The sequence below is a fragment of the Mandrillus leucophaeus genome, unplaced genomic scaffold (assembly GCF_000951045.1).
Source record: "Mandrillus leucophaeus isolate KB7577 unplaced genomic scaffold, Mleu.le_1.0 Scaffold32, whole genome shotgun sequence".
NCBI classification, from domain to species: Eukaryota; Metazoa; Chordata; class Mammalia; order Primates; family Cercopithecidae; genus Mandrillus; species Mandrillus leucophaeus.
The window spans coordinates 2,302,632-2,317,864 of record NW_012103365.1 but is presented as its reverse complement, the minus strand read 5'-3'; positions in this window follow the sequence as shown (position 1 = coordinate 2,317,864).

Genomic DNA, 15,233 nt, shown 5'->3' with positions numbered 1-15,233 from the left:
TTATTATTATTATTCAAGTGTCATAGAATTTTACCTAAATATCCAGATTCTGATTTATCTAGGAAAAAAAGATACAGCTAAATGGAGCCTACATTCCTGCACTCACTCATACATTTGTTCTTTCAATCAACAAATTGCTTATTAAGCACCCACTACATGCTGTTCCAAATACTGTTAAACAAACCAGACAGAGGTCCCTGCCCACATGGAGCTTATAGTCTAATGGGGAAGGGACAGTAATAACCTAACCAACTAATGAATCCATACCAGGTGGGGTATAATAGAATGTTCGTAAAGAAAAATAAAGCATCATTATAAAGACTATAGGTAAAGCCTTTATCATATGGGGCCATCTGAGCAAGGCCTGAATAAAGTGAGAGGGTGAGCCAGGGGACTATCGAGAGTTTCCAGACAGAGAAAACAGCAAAAATGCAAAGAGCCTGGGGGAGGATCATGCTTGGTATATTGGAGAAACAGCGAGAAGGCCTCAGTGGTTGGATGAACAGAGAGGATAAAGGACTTATGAGATGAGGTCAGGGAGGTAGCAGGGCCCCAAAGGGCTTTGTAAATGTGATAAGGAGTTTGGATTTCACTCCAGTGAATGGAAGCCATTGGAGGGTTGGAAGTTGAGGAGTAGCCTGATATGACTTATGGGGTTTTCTTTTTAAAAGCTTACCCTAGCTACTATGTGGAAATTAGAGGAGAAAGGGTGGAGGCAGGAAGAGCAGCGAATAGGTCAAATAAGCAGATCAGGCAAGAGATTAGGGCAACATGGCATAGTGCCACCTGGTGCTGCAGGGCAGCGGCTCCCGTGTCACCAGAGCCCCCCAGGCCTGCTCTGTTCATGAAGGAGTGAATGCTGGTCACTCGAAAGATTTCAGAGACAGTGAGGGGGCAGGTTGCTCTACCTGAGAGTAGAGTCCAAGGTCCCTTTGCTCCAGACCTGTGGCTGCCATAAAAAATTGTAACAAAACAGGGTGGCTAGAAATAACAAAAATTTATTCTCTCATCATTCTAGCAGCCAGAAACCATAAATCAAGGTGTCAGCAGGGCCACATTCCCTCTGGAGCCTTCAGAGGGGAATGCTTCCTTGCCTCTTGTGGCTTCTGGAGGCCATCAGCATTCCTTGGCTTCCCTGGCTTGTCGCCACATCACTCCCATCCTCCTCTGTCTTTACATCACCTTCTCCTCTGCGTGCCTATCTTCACCCCTTCTGTTTGTCTAATATCACCTGTATATCTCTTTTTTATTTTTTTTCAAGATGGAGTTTTGCTCTTGTTGCCCAGGCTGGAGTGCAATCTCCGCCTTCCGGGTTCAAGTGATTTTCCTGCCTCAGCCTCCCAAGTAGCTGGGATTACAGGCACCCGCCACCATGCCTGGCTAATCTTTGTATTTTTAGTAGAAACGAGGTTTCACCATGTTGGCCAGGCTGGTCTCAAACTCCTGACCTCCGGTGATCTGCCCGCCTTCAGCCTCCCAAGTGCTAGGATTACAGGCGTGAGCCACTTCGCTGGCCCTATCCCTTATTTATCTCTTATATGGACACTGGTCCTTGGATTTAGGGCTCCCCTGGATAATCCGAGATGATCTCTTCATCTCAGAATCCTTAATATAGTTACATCTGCAAAGACCCCTTTGCCAAATAAAATGACATTCACAGATTCCAGGAATTATAACATGGGTATACCTTCTTGCAGGCTACCATTTAAATGACTACAGTGATAACCCTGGGCAAGTCACTTACTTCCTCCTTCTGTGTCTCATTTTCCTCTTCTCTAAGGAAGGACAAGGATGGAGTAGTTTGTCTCTCAACCCCTTTATTCTTTTGTTTTTTGTTTTGTTTGGTTTTGGTTTTCTTTGAGATGGAGTCTTGCTCTGTCACCCAGGCTGGAGTGCAGTGGTACGGCATCAGCTCACTGCAACTTCCACCTCCCAGGTTCAAACTATTCTCCTGCCTCAGCCTCCCAAGTAGCTAGGATTACAGGTGTGTGCCACCACACACAGCTAATTTTTGTATTTTTAGTAGAGACAGGGTTTCACCATGTTGGCCAGGCTGGTCTCAAACTCCTGACTTCAGGTGATCCACCCTCCTCAGTCTCCCAAAGTGCTGGGATTACAGGCATGAGCCACCGTGCCCAGCCTCAATCCCTTTGTTCTAAGGATGCACTCTTCAACACAGTTGTCACAGTACCCACATGTGGCTGCTGAGTATTTGAAATGTGGCTAGTCTGAATTGAGATATGATTTCAAGCATAAAAATATACACTAAATTTCAAGCATGCAGTATGAAAAATAATGTAAAATACCTCATAAATAATTTTTATTAGCCTAGCATGGTGGTACACACCTGTAGTCCTATCTACCTGGGAGGCTGAGGCAAGAGGATTGCTTGAGCCCAGGAGATTCAGGCTGCAGTGAGCCATGATCACACCACTGTACTCCAGCCTGGGTGACAGAGCAAAATCCTGTCTCCAAATAATTATAATTATAATAATAATTGCTATTATCTTTATTGCATATTGAAATAATATTTCTGCTATATTTGGATAATCAAATTTCTGTCTCAAATTAATTTCACCTTTTCTGTTTGTTTATATTTTTTGTAATGTACCTGCTGGAAAATGTAAAATTATTTATGTGGCCTACATTATATGTACTTGGGCAGCTCTGTTCTAAAGAATAGATTTAAAATTATATCAAGTAACCCAATAAAAACAACTGTATACTATAAAAGAAAGTTCATCTCTATTCCATGTGGCATCAGCAGTGGTGTTTGACTGGAAGCTGAAGTGTCCACTTTGAAGATTCTCATTCATGTGGCTAATAAGTTGGTGCGAGCTGTCAGTTGAAAGTTCACCCAAGGCTTTGGCCAAGGGTGTCGGTTCCTCTTCATATGGGCCTCTCCACTGGCTGCTTGGAATTCTTTCTAGCATGGTAGCTGAATCCCAAGAGTGAGAGCTCCAAAAGACAGGAAGTGGAGAATGAGAGTTTCTTAAGATCTGACCCACAAACTGGCACAATATCATTTCCGATACATGCCATTGATCAAGCAGACAGAGAGCCCATATTCAAGGAGAGACCCATTTCTCAGTGGAAAGAATGTCAAAGAATTTGAGGGCCACACGTGAGGAACTCAAATATTTGTTGAATTAATAAAATGTCAGAATTCCTATCTGACATATGAAGAAACAGAGACTTGAAAAGTTACGCAACTCTCACGTTCACTTAGAACTGCTACTAATTGTAACTAAAAACCTATAGTGAGAAACAAGAAAGGGCCAGGTGTGGTGGAGGCTCATGCCTCCACTTTGGGAAGCCAAGGTGGGAAGGCTACTTGAGTCTAGGAGTCTGAGACCAGTAGAGGCAATATAGCAAGACCCCATCTCTACAAAAACTATTTTTTTAGTTAGCCTGACAGGTAGTCCACACTTGTAGTCCCAGCTACTCAGGAGGCTAAGGCAGGAGGATCATTTGAACCTGTGAGTTGGGGGTTGCAGTGAGCCATGATTGTGCCACCACACTCCAGTTTGGATGACAGAGTGAGACCTTATCTCAAAAAAGAAAGAGAGGAAGAGAGATGAGGGAGAAAGAAAGAGATAGAGGGGAAGGAAGGCAGGAAGGCAGGAAGGGAGGGAGGGAGGGAGGGGAGTATGGCCCATTCAAAGGGAAAAAATAAACCAACAGAAACTGTCCCAGAGAATGATCAGAAGGTGAGCCTACTAGACAATGGCTTTAAAGCAACTATCTTAAAGATGCTCAAAGAACTAAAGGAAGACATGGAGAAAGAAAAAAATGCATAAACATAATGGAAATGTCAATTAAAAAATAGAAAACCCAAAAAGAAACCAAAAAGAAATTCTAGAGGTGAAAAAACAATAAATGAAATGAAAAAAATCACTAAATAGATTGAAAGGCAGATTTAAGCAAGCAGAAAAAAGAATTCACAAATTTAAATATAGGACAGTTGAAATTATTGAGTCTGAAGAACAAAAAGAGAAATGATTGAAAAAAGTGAACAAAGCCTGAAACACTTGTGGGACACCATCAAGCAAACCAACAATGTACCATGGGAGTTTCAGAAGGAGAATAGAAAGAGAAAGAAAAATTATTTGAGAGTTTATTTGAAGAAATAATGGCCAGAAACTCCCCAAGTTTGATAAAAGACATGAATATAAACATCCAAGAAGCTCAACAAACTTCAAGTAGGATTAACTCAAAAAGACCAACACCAAGACATTATAATCAGGCTGTCTGAAACCAAAGACAAAAAGAGAATCTTGAAAGCAGTGAGAGAGAAGTGACTCATCACATACAAGGGATCCTCAATAAGATTATCTGCAGATTTCTTATCAGAACTTCAGCAGTTAGAAGGTAGTGGACTGATATGTTCAAAATGCTAAAAGAAAAAAATAATCAACCCAAAATCCTATACCTGTCAAAACTGTCCTTCAAAAGTGAGAGAAATTAAGACATCCCCACATAAACAAAAGCTGAGTTTGTCACCACTAGAACTGCCATGCAGTTCTAGAAGAAATACTAAAGGAAGTCCAGCTGGTTTAAATGAAAGTGCACTGGACAGTGTCTTGAAGCAATGTGAAGAAATAAATATTTCAGTAAAGTAAATACATGGGCAATTAAAAAAGCTAATATTATCATGAAATCCACTTTCTGTTTTGTACATGATTTAAGGGACTAATGCATTATTTAAAATTACTAGTTTATGTTTTTGGGTGCAAAATGTATAAAGATGTAATTTTATGACATTAATAACTGAAAAGGATGGGGACAGAGGTATTAGAAGCAGAGATTTTGTGTGTTATTAAAGTTAAGTTGTTATAAATTCAAATTAGAATATTCTAATTTTAGGATGTTAAATTTAATCCTCATGGTAACAGCATGGAAAATAATTATAGAACATACACAAAAGGGAATTAAAACATTTCACTGCAAAAAAAAAAAAAAAAAAAAACCAGCTAACCACAAAATAAGATATCAATGCAGGAAATGAAGAACAAGAAAAGCTGTAAGGTATACAAAAAACAAATAGCAAAATGAGAAAAGTAAGTTCCTCATTCTCAGTAATTACTTTAAATGTAAATGGATTAAACTCTCAAATCAAAAGACAGAAATTGGCAGAATAGATTTTCAAAAATGTGACCTAACTATATGCTGTCTACAACAAGAGAACTCACCTTAGGCCAGGTGTGGTGGCTCACACCTGTAATCCCAGCACTTTGGGAGGCCAAGGCAGGCAGATCACCTGAGGTCAGGAGTTCAAGACCAGGCTGGCTAACGTAGTGAAACTTCGTTCTACTAAAAACACACACAAAAAAATTGGCCAGGCGTGGTGGGAGGCACTATAATCCCAGCTACTACAGAGGCTGAGGCAGGAGAATCACTTGAGCCTGGTAGGTGGACTTGGCAGTGAGCCGAAATCAAGCCACTGCACTTCAGCCTGGGTGACAAAGCAAGACTCCATCTCAAAAACGAAATAAATAAATAAAAAATAAAGAGAACCTACTTCAGATCCAAAGACACAAATAGGTTGAAATTTTAAAATGTGAAAGCAGGGTCTGAAAGAAATATTTGTACCCATGTTGACAGCGGCATTAGTCACAGTAGCTAAAACATGAACAGATAAACAAAATGTGGTATATACATACACTGAAATATTATTCAGCCTCAAAAAGAAGAAAATTCTGACACATGCTACAACATGTATGAACCTTGAGAACATTATGCTAAATGAAAGGAGTCAGTCATAAAAAGACAAATACTGTATGATTTCTCTTATATGATATTGTTTGAATGTGCCTCCCCCCGCCCACGCAGATTTCATGTGTTGGAAAGTCAATCCCCACTGTAGTAGTATTAATAGGTGAGGCTCTTAAGTGATGATTGGATCATGATGTGATCTGCCCTCATGAATGAATTAATGGGTTAATAAATTAATGTCTTATAATGGGAGGAGAATGGGTGGCTTTATAAGAAGAGGAAGAGAGATCTGAATAAGTACATTAGCATGGTCAGCCCCCTCACCATATAATACCCTGAGCTACCTCTGCAATCTTCAGAGAGTCCTCACCAACAAGTAGGTTCTCACCAGATGTGACCCCTCAACCTTAGACTTCTCAGCCTTCATAACTGTAAGAAATAAATTCCTTTTCTTTATGTTACCCAGGTTCAGGTATTCTTTTATAAGCAACAGAAGATGGATTAATACATATGAGGTACCTAGAGTAGTCAAAATCATAGAGACAGAAAGTAGAATGGTGGTTGCTGGGGGCTGGGAGCAGGAAGAAATGGAAGATTATTGTTTAATGGGTATAGTTTCAGCTTTGCAAGATGAAAAGCGTTCCGGAGATGGATGCTGGTGATGGTGGCACAACAACATGAATGCACTTAACATCACTGAACTATACCTTAAAATAGCTAAGATGGGCCAGGCATGGTGGCTCATGCCTATAATCATAGCACTTTGGGAGGCCAAGGCACGCAGATCACTTGAGGCCAGGAGTTCGTGACCAGCTTGGCCAACATGGTGAAACTCTGTCTCTACTAAAAACACAAAAATTAGACAGGTGTGCTGGCATGTGCCTGTAATCCTAGCTATTCAGGAGGCTGAGGCAGAAGAATCATTTGAACCTGGGAGGCGGAGGTTACAGTGAGCCAAGATTGAGCCACTGCACTCCAGTGGCTCGAGATGGAGCCACTCACCCAGGCTGGAGTGCAGTAGTGCAATCTCAGTTCACTGCAACCTCCACCTCCAGGGTTCAAGCAATTCTCTTGTCTCAGCCTCCTGTGTAGCTGGAATTACAGGTGCTCACCACCATGCCCAGCTAATTTTTTTATTTGTAGTAGAGATGGGGTTTCACCATGTTGGCCAGGCTGGTCTCGAACTCCTGACCTCAGGGGATCCACCTGCCTTGGCCTCCCAAAATGCTGGTATTACAAGAGTGAGCCGCTGTGCCCAGCAGCTGGCTACCTTCTCTAAAACACTTTTTTGTTGTAGTATAACATCTATGCAATAAGCTGTACCTGCAACAGACTATGTTTTTTATAAGTGTGTATACCCATATAACTTCCACCAGGTCAACATACAGGAAAGTTCTAGTACCCCAGAAACTCTCCTGTACCTTTTCCCAGGAAATACTACCTCAAAAGGGAGCCACTGTCTGACTGTCATCATCATAGATTAGGTTTTGTTGTTGTCGTTAGAATCTTTTAAATTGTGGTATAAATATATAACATAACATTTATCATCTTAGCCTTTTTAAGTTTGCAGTTCAGTGGTGTTATGTACATTCATGTTGTTGTGCAACCAATCTGCAGAACTCTTTTCATCTTGCAAAACTGAAACTCTATACCCATTAAACAACTCTCCATTTCCTCTGCCCCAAGCTCCTGGCAATCACCATTTTACTTTCTGTCTCTATGAATTTGACTACTCCAGGTGCCTCATAGAAGTAGACTCATACAGTGTTTGTCTTTCTGTAATTTCACGTAGCATAATGTCCTCAAGGTTCATTCATGTCCCTTCGTGTGTCAGCATTTCTTTCCTTTTTAAGGTTGAGATGGTAGATTAGTTTTGCCTGTTCTTGAATTTCATATAAATAAAATCATACTGTTTCTGGATTCTTTCACTCGACATAATGTCTGTAAGATTCATCCATGCTTTTGTGTGTATCTGTGTTCATTCTTTTGTATTGCTGGGCATGAATATATCACAATGTACTTATCCATTAAATGTTGATAGTTATTTGGTTGTTTCCAGTTTGGGACTACTTTGGAAAACCCTTCCATAAACATCCTTGTACATGTCTTTTTGTAGATATACATGCCTATATCCCTTAGGAATACACCTAGAAGTAGAATTACTAAAATGTAAGTCCTTTAGACTGACTCTGAACAGTTGGATCTGTGATGCCACATGGTCTGTATCTACTCCACTCCCTTAGCTAAGTTCCCCTTCAGAAAGGAGACTTCGTCTTCCTCTTCCCTTGAAGAGCCTCTAGTACCTAGGTGGGTTCTCAGAGCACAGTAACAAACAGGAACTTGAACAGGAAGTAATCATGGGTAAAATGCTGCGTAATAAGGAACACAGCACAATCGAACCCAGTATTCAGGTCAGGGAAAGTTCTTGTTTGGTTTACTAAATTCTAGAAAGGGAAACTGAAAAAAATGAAGGTATGAGGGCACATACAAAGAAGTCAGACATCCAGACTGAAGCATCGTTCCCATCACAGTTGTCTGGTCCTCCCAGCAGTGATAGTACAGTAATGGGGCTCAGATTCAAGGGCAGACTTAAGATTCTAAAATGCAGCTCCATAACCCTCTTCATTCAGGGAGGCAAGGGAGGAAAGTCAGAGGCCTGCTCATTAAGTATTAGAGAGTGTTAAAAACCTATTAGCACCGATCTGACACTTTCTCCTTGATGGTTTTAGAGTAATTGAAAGCAAGTTAAATAAGGAAGGACTCTCATTGTGAGATTCAGTGGGACTTGATGCCATGTTTAAGTAATACTAAAAGTCATTGCAGGAGCCCTATTTGGGAAGGAGGATGCTAAGGGGTGACTGAGTCCAAATGGGAATGCTTTCTCTTTCTCTTTCCTTCCATGATGCTGTCTGGAAAGGAGGAACTGCAAATGCCTTCTGCATAGACAGCCTGAATTGGGCAGGCTAGACAGCTCTGCCTACCCTTCCCCACATGGTGTTCCTCAGCAGGGCCAGAACTAGAGTAAGGAGAGAAAGATGCTTGCCCTGAGTGCAAAATTAAAGGGATGCCAAGAAATCAGTAAGCAAGGCCAGGCATGGTGGCTCATGCCCATAATTCCAGCACTTTGGGAGGCCAAGGTGGGTGTATCACTTAAGGTCAGGAGTTCGAAACCAGCCCGACCAACATGGTGAAACCCTGTCTCTACTAAAAATACAAAAATTAGCCTGGTGTGGTGGAATATGCCTGTCATCCCAGCTACTTGGGAGGCTGAGGCAAGAGAATCACTTGAACTCACGATGTGGAGGTTGCAGTGAGCTGAGATCGTGCCCCTGCACTCCAGCCTGAGTGACAGAGACTCCATCTCAAAAAGGGAAAATAAGTCAGTAAGCAAGATAAACAACATTTAATGCTATATTTTAAAAAACCAAAACTAATGCAAAAAATCCATGATGAGGGAAATAACAACTTTTAAAATAAATATAGGTTATGACGGGCAGAATTAGGGTGAGGCCAAGTCATGTAAGTGCAGAGTAGCTCCCCTAAGAAGTTAAGATTAAATGAGCTAATGCATGTGACATGCTTAGAACAAGCCCTCAATGTGTTTTAATTATTAGCATTATTGTTACTACTAATACTACTACTACTACTGCTACCATTACAGCTACTACTATTACTACTACCACTATTTTTGCTGCAGGAAAGAGATAGTTGTTTCATTACCAGGTGGAGTGGGGGTCTGCTGTTCCCATCCTTGCCTGTAAGAAGTTTTTCCTGATTCCTAGGGTTTAAATTAGGTGTTCCTTCCCTGTGATCCTTTGGCATCCTGAATTGGCCTGCACTTACACAGCATCGTGTTGTCTGTTTACTTGGCCATTGTCTTCATCAACTCAGGTCACCAGAACAAAATATCATAGATTCAGCAGCTTGAAAAACAGACATTTATTTCTCACAGCTCTGGAGGCTGGGAAGTCCAAGTTCAAGGCGCCACGAGATCCGGAGTCTGATGAGGGCTCCCTTCCCCTCCTGCAGACAGCAACCTTCTCAGTTTATCTTCACAAGGTGGAAAAAGAGAGTTCTGGTCTCTTCCTCTTCTTAGAATGACGTTAATCCCATCAGGAAGACCACAGTCTCATGAGCTCCTCTAAACCTAATTATCTCTCAAGGACCTCACCTCCAAATACCATCACACAGGCCTTACGGCTTCAACACATGAATTTGGGGGAAACACAAATACTTAGTCCATCACATTCATCTCCCTGGGTAGCTTAGGACCTCTGTGAAGGCAGAGACAGTCCTATTTTGCTTACCAATTTATCCTTCCCTGAGCCAAACACAGCACTTCACACGTAATGGCTACTGGAACTATATTTATTCTCTTAGATCAGTGTGAATCAGTGTCCACACATCTCTCCTCTAACCTTCTTCACAAGGATGCACTAAATTGATTGGCGAGAGAATTGGAGTGGCAACCGTTTACATACTTGTCAACTCTCCTATTTAGTCTGAAGTTATAAAATAACAAAATTGTCATTATTTATTTCAGTGCTAACATTTACTGAGGACTTCATATGTGCTAAGCATTGTATTAACCTTTTTCAATGTATCAGCTCATTTAATCCTCATGATAATCATATAGGTAGGTGATATCACTATACCCTTTTAAAGATGAAGAAACTGAGGCACAGAGGAGTCAAGTGTGTGCCCAAGGTCACTCAGTTACCAGCGTAGGACAGCTGTGCTCCGTCCACCCCGCTCTGACTCCCGAATCTATGCTCCTGAGTATTGAATTAGACAGGGCTCCCAGGCTAACAGAACCCTGCCGCCCACATCTGTGAAAAGATGCCAGCTCTATTACCCCTCCACCCCCAGGCAATCTTTACTTACTCCCTCTTACAACAAGAGCTTGCCAACGGCGAGAACAGATGAGAAGGAGAAAATAGGTTCTGTCATTTCCCTAAGAGGCCACCTGATCCCTTTAGGTTAAAAAGAAATCTTTAATACAACATCTCTCTCTGTCCTGGAATTCTTTTCCATGCTTGGTCGGTCAGCTTAATCTTCAACTGGCCAAGCACAATGCCCATCCACAATACTGCTTCCAGATGTAGTGTGACCTGGAGAGGGGAGGTTTCAATAAGCAACCACAGTGCCAAATGTAGAAAGCACAAACTACTCAGTTAAAGGGATACTTACCACACACTTTCTCTGCTTTTGGATTTTCATTGGTACATTCCAGGTCTGGGTGGTTTTTTTAAACAAATGTCAAGGTATAAGCATAGTATGTTTTCTTCCACTGCCCTGGCCCTGAAATCTTTTTGTCTTGTCTTGTATTGTCTTTTTTTTAGATAGGGTCTCATGCTGTCCACCGGCTAAAGTGTGATTATGGCTCACCGCAGCCTTGACCTCCTGGGCTCAAGTTATCCTCCCACCTCAGCCTCCTGAACAGATGGGACTACAGGAACACTCCACTACACCCTGGCTCATTTTTTCTTTCTTTTCTTTTTTCTTTTTTCTTTTATTTTATTTTATTTTTTGAGACTGAGTCTCACTCTGTCACCCAGGCTGGAGTGCAGTGGCACAATCTCGGCTCACGGCAATCTCCGCCTCCCAGGTTCAAGCGATACTCCTGCCTCAGCCACCTGAGTAGCTGGGACTACAGGTGCATGCCACCAAGCTCAGCTAATTTTTTTGTATTTTTAGGATGGGATTTCACCGTTTTAGCCAGGATGGTCTCGATCTCCTGACCTCGTGATCCGCCCGCCTCAGCCTCCCAAAGTGCTAGGGTTACAAGCATGAGCCACCGCACCCGGCCTGTTTTTTCTATTTTTTGTGGAAAGAGGTTCTTATTTTGTTGCCCAAGCTGGTCGCAAACTCTTGGGCTCAAGCCATCCTCCCACCTCGGGCACCCAAAGTGCCGGGACTGCAGACGTGAGCCACCATACCTGACCTGCCCTGAATTCTTTAGACAATTGGATAGAATAGAATTACTTAATATTTGAATTCACTTTAAAATATGACATTTTACTTGCATTCATTTTTAAAACAGTTAATATGCTCATTTTTTTGAAAGCTAAAATAATATAAAAAGGTTTTCATCTAGAGGAGTATCTCCCATCCTAGCCTTTCTCTTCACCTCCTAGAGATAATCATGTTTATTAGTTTATTGTTTCTTATTCATCTTTCCATACTTCCTTTATTAAATTTACTTATTTAAATATTTTTTAAAATCAATGCTGTATCTATTCTGATATATTGTTTTTTTCCTTTTTTCTTACAGAAAAAAAAGTATCTCACTATGTATAATATTCTGCACTTTATTTTTTCACCTAACAATCTTTCTGGGTTGGGTGCAGTGGCTCACACCTGTAATCCCAACACTTTGAGAGGCTGAGGCGGGAGGATTGCTTAAGCTCAGGAGTTCAAGACCAGCCTTAACAACGTAGTGAGACCTCATCACTATAAAAAAAATAAAAAATAAAAAAATGTTAAAATTAGCCGGATGTGGTGGCATATGCCTATAGTCCTGGCTAGTCAGGAGGCTGAGGTGGGAGAATCACTTGAGCCCAGGAGTTTGAGGCCGCAGTTTGCTATGATTGCACCACTGCACTCCAACCTGGGTAACAGAGTGAGACCCTGTCTCTACAAATCAAATAAAATAAACAAAAGAAAAACAAAAAACTCACAACTTTTCTGGAGTTCTTTCTATATCAGAACATACAGAACTTCATTAATTATTATAGCTGTATCATATTCTGTATAACTGTTAGTTTAACCAGTTCCTCATCGGTAAAAACTTGGGTCATCTCCAAACTTGTGCTATTGCAAATGATGCTGCAACAGATGACTTTGCACATACGTCAACTCCTCCCCACAGCAGTGCCTCTGTTGAATAAATTCCCAGAACTAGGGATTACTAGGTCAAAGGGTAAGTGCATTTTCAAGGCTGATAGATGTCCCCAGCTTGCCCTCCACAGAGGCTATGGCCTTTTGTAATCTTCCTACTCAGGATGACAATGCCAGTTTCCCCCACAGCTGTACGCACAACATTGTAATGCTTTTCTATTTTGGCCAATTTGATAAGTGGTAAATGGTCTCTTGGTGGAATTTTAATTTTCATTTATCTTATTATGAATGAGGTTGAGCATCTCTTCATAAGAACGGCACATTAAAAACACTTTTATTGTGAGTGACAGAAGCTCATTAGGGCTAACTCAAGCAAATGAAGGGGAAATTACTAAGAATTAAGAGGTGTCTCATGAAGCCAAGAGCAGCAATCCAGCCAGACCCCCAGATCTAGAAAACAAAAAATGTTAATTGGATTTATCTCTCTCTCCTCTCGTCTACTCTTGTCTTTCCAAACGGGGAAATACCTCCTTTCTGAGTGTAGGAGTGTGTGCCTCCCTAAATCCCCCCAGTGTACGTGACACAATCTCCACCCCCAACATATGCTCCCACATAGTCTCAATTCCAAATTCCCAGAGAGAGACTCTAATTGATTAATCTTTCTTCCACAGTGCATTCCTAGTCCAATTAGCCATAGTGGGAGGAGAGAGAACAATGAGAATCAGAAATACAATTGCTGCCCCCCGATAATGCAATGCCAACAGGAAACCAAGGACCCCTTCACTGACCATCCCTTCTCCCAGTGCAGTTCTCCTAAAAAGACAGAGGGCTCCTACGTTTTTGCAAAGCCCCATGTGAAGGATAGTCTACTCTTCTTTATATGGCCCCAGTGCTTTTCCAAGCTAATCATAGTAATTTCGTGCCTTTTGCTAGTAATGGATTTAGAAATAGATCTGTGATTCAGTTCCAGCTAATGATACATAAGGAAACATTCCTCACAGCTAAAAACAGATACAGTGTCAAGACGGCCACTCTTCTGTTACTGTATGTTGTTGTGTCTGTGTGTGATTCTATCAATTAGCTTTCGCTACATTAAAAACCACCCTACAGTGGGGTGTGGTGGCTCACGCCTGTAATCCCAGAACTTTGGGAGGCCAAGGCAGGTGGATCACCTGAGGTCAGGAGTTAGAGAACAGCCTGGCCAACATGGCGAAACCCTGTCACTAATAAAAATACAAAAATTAGCTGGGTGTGGTGGCATGCACCTCACCTGTAATCCCAGCTACGCGGGAGGCTGAGGCAAGAGAATTGCCTGAACTCAGGAGAATCACAGAGGTTGCAGTGAGCCTAGATCATGCCACTGCACTCCAGCCTGGGCGATAGAATGACTCCGTCTCAAAACAACAAAAAACCCCTAGGCCAATTGCAGTAGCTCACATCTGTAATCTCAGCACTTTGGGAGGACGAGTGGGAGGATCATTTAAGGCCAGGAGTTCAAAACCAGCCTGAGCCACATAACGAGACTCTGTCTCTACAAAAACAAAAATAAAAATAAAAATTAGCCAGGCACAGTGGCGAATGCCTGTAGTCCAGCTAATTGGAAGGCTGGAACAGGAGGGTCCCTTGAGCACAGGAGTTTCAGGCTGCGGTAAGCTATGACTGTGCCACTGCACTCCAGCCTAGGTGACAGAGCAACACCCTGTCTCAAAAAGAAAAAGAAAGAACATACACACACAAATTTAGCAACAATACAGAAGCACTTATTATTTCTCATGATTTTGTAGGTTGGCCAGCTGGTTCTGATCTGAGCTAGCTCAGCTGGGACTACATGGTCTAGGATGGCTTCATTCAATGTCTAACACTTCACAAGCTGTTTGATCTACAAGGGATAGCTGAGGATGGCTCATCTTGACTACATCAGGAACCTAGTCCAGGCTTCCTAACATGGTATCTCAGGCTTTCAAAGTACAGTAAGAGGGTCGGGCGGGGGTGGGGGGAAGAACTTTTCCTTTTTTTTTTTTTTGAGACAGAATTTATCTCTTGTTGCTCAGGCTGGAGTGCAATTCTCAGCTCACTGCCACCTCCGCCTCCCGGGTTTAAGCGATTCTGCTTCAGTCTCCCAAGTAGCTGGGATTACAGGTGCACACCATCGTGCCTGGCTAATTTTTTGTGCTTTTAGTAGAACGAGGTTTCACCATGTTGGCCAGCCTGATCTGCCTGCCTTAGCCTCTCAAAGTGCTGGGATTATAGGCATGAGCCGTCGCGCCAGGAGTTTTGTTGTTGTTGTTGTTGGGATTTTTTTTTTTTTTTTTTTGAGACAAAGTCTCACTCTGTCCTTCAGGCTGGAGTGCAGTGGTGCAATCTCAGCTCACTGCAACCTCCATCTCTCAGGTTCAAGTGATTCTCCTGCCTCAGCCCCCCGAGTAGCTGGGATTACAGGCATGTGCCATCATGCCCTGTTAATTTTTCTATTTTTAGTAAAGGAGGGGTTTCACCGTGTTGGCCAACTGGTCTGGAACTCCCGACCTCAGGTGATCTGCCTATGTCAGCCTCCCAAAGTGCTGGGATTTCAGGCATGAGCCACCGTGCCCGGCCCAAGCACTTTTCAAGTATCTTCATGCATCACATTTGCTGTTGTCCCATTGGCCAATGCAAGCCACGTGACTAAGCCTGGTAAG